This window comes from Pollachius pollachius (genome assembly GCF_949987615.1).
Source record: "Pollachius pollachius genome assembly, chromosome: 14".
Lineage (NCBI taxonomy): Eukaryota > Metazoa > Chordata > Actinopteri > Gadiformes > Gadidae > Pollachius > Pollachius pollachius.
The window spans coordinates 10227846-10230345 of record NC_136947.1 but is presented as its reverse complement, the minus strand read 5'-3'; positions in this window follow the sequence as shown (position 1 = coordinate 10230345).

Below are 2500 nucleotides of genomic sequence, written 5' to 3'. Positions count from 1 at the left end.
CTTAGCATGTCAACTCCAGACACGCGCTCATAAGTCACAGACGACTCGTGAATGATCACCGTGGCGACAGCAGCGTGAAATCTATTTCCTGGCGCCGGCGCTGGCCCTGTGTTTACAAAGCAGAGATAGAGCCGTCTCTCCGATTGGTCACGGAGAGGCTGTGCTCTCTCTGATTGGTCACAGAGAGGCTGTGCTCTTTCTGAATGGTCCCCAGGTCTTTAAACGAAGCTCCCTGCTCTTAAAGGAAGGATTTGACCTCTGACCCCAGGTTCTCTGGGCACACTTATTAAAACATGAACAACAACACAAACACACAGCACACTTCGCTGATCGGTCCAACACAACGACAAACAAAGACAAGATAAGACAGACGTCAGGGTTTGAGCAGAAATCAAGGCCTACAGCAGGACAGACAGACAGGACAGATACACAGACAGACAGACAGACAGACAGGAAAGAAAAAAGGACAGACAGGCAGGACAGATAGACAGACAGACAGACAGGACAGAAAGCAGGACAGACAGGCAGGACAGACAGGACACACAGCAGGACAGACAGACAGGACAGAAAGCAGACAGACAGTAGGACAGACAGACCGGACAGAAAGCAGGACAGACAGGACAGACAGTAGGACAGACAGTAGGACAGACATGACAGACAGTAGGACGGACATGACAGACAGTAGCTCATACATTAGGACATACAGCATGTCTCTGGGCACTAAGGACACGAGGCAGAGGCCGCCCGGGCTATAAGACTTGTTTATGAGGCTCAGACCTCGACACCAGCTCCTTCTCCATCTTTGTGATGTGGTTTATGATTAATCCGTTTGCGACACATGGATTTATGACATCGTTGATGATAAATCAGTTTGTGATAACGCAGTTTATGACGCAGCAACTGTTTATGTGGGCTTCACCGTGCGTTGGAATTTGGAAGGTGGGGTGGTGGAGGAGGAGGAGGTGGAGGAGGATGAGGAGGTGGAGGTGGAGGAGGAGGTGGAGGAGGAGGAGGAAGTGGAGGAGGAGGTGGAGGAGGAGGAGGTGGATGAGGAGGCGGAGGAGGATGAGGAGGTGGAGGAGGAGGTGGAGGAGGAGGTGGATGAGGAGGTGGTGGAGGAGGATGAGGAGGTGGAGGAGGAGGAGGTGGTGGAATAAAGTGTGTGTGTGCGTGAGTCTAGAACATCAGTGTGTGTGTGTATGTGTGTGTGTGTGCGTCTGTGTTGACTTAGTTGAAATATATTCTGCCTTAATAAGTTCAAAACACTGAGGAACATTTGTTAAATAACTTTAAATGAGTAACTTGTTACTCCTCAGAAGTACGTTTGCATATTCAGATGCATTTCCTCGCTAGGAAACAGGGCAGGCTTCATAAAACTTAATAGACTGCAGCTCAAACGACAGACTTAACAACACAGACGTAAACACTTGCATTCCTTCAGTCGTCTGTATTAACGTAATTATCTGTTTTACGATACTGTATTAATAAATAATACAGTATCATTATATAATATATTACTACAATATTGTAGTACAATATAACAACCTATTTTTACACTTAACATTTTTTAACTAAAAGACTAGAAATCAATGAAAACAAGACAAAACATCACCAACACAACAACAACTAGAACCCCTAGGGAGGACACAACAACACACTATACAACACAATGAACTGCACATACACAACTACAACAATAACGCAACACCACCTTTTAACGGCCCGGGTTCAAACTCTGTCCTGGTCCAATCAGGTTGTGGTGTGTTGTGATTCGGCCCATAAAGATGGCGGCCGGGCGATAAGGCAGGTATGTTCTGGGTTTTATTGACTCAAAGGTCGCGGGTTCCTGCCTCAGACTGACGGGGCCGCGGCCGCCTTGAGATCACCGCGGTGAAGACGCTCATAAAGCCAGCGGAGCGTCCCAGCTGGGTGTCCCACCGGGGATCGAAACCAGAACCTTTCGGTTGGGTTTGCCCAATCAGAGATCAGGATTAAGGATTAAGGTTGAAGGTTGTCAGGTTGAACTTGTTCTCTTGAAGGAGGAGGTTAGCAATCGTCACGTGACGAATGGTTTATTGGTTGCACCTTGCTCGTCCTATGTGACTAGGAAGCCCTGATTGCTAAGCCGTTCAAACATGACCCAATGGTTGCTGTGTCTCAGGGTCTGGGTGGCTCAGCCCCGCCCCCTGGCACTCTGAGGAGGATAAAGTAAACACTGGGGGGGGGGCAGGAAGTCCCTGGTCAGTTATAGACACGTCTCAGACACTCAGTAATCTGTCCTGTCAGCAGTCCTGAATACACATCACTATAAAACACCATCCTCTCTCCTATCTCTCTCTCACCCGCTCTCTTCTTTTCTCCTATCTTTCTCTTTCCTCTCTCTCTCTCTCTCTCTCTCTCTCTCTCTCTCTCCCTCTCTCTCTCTCTCTCTCTCCCCCACTCCGATGTTGTCTCTGATTTTCATTCATTTTAATTGTTTAGCTCGTCTCGCCCCTCCCCA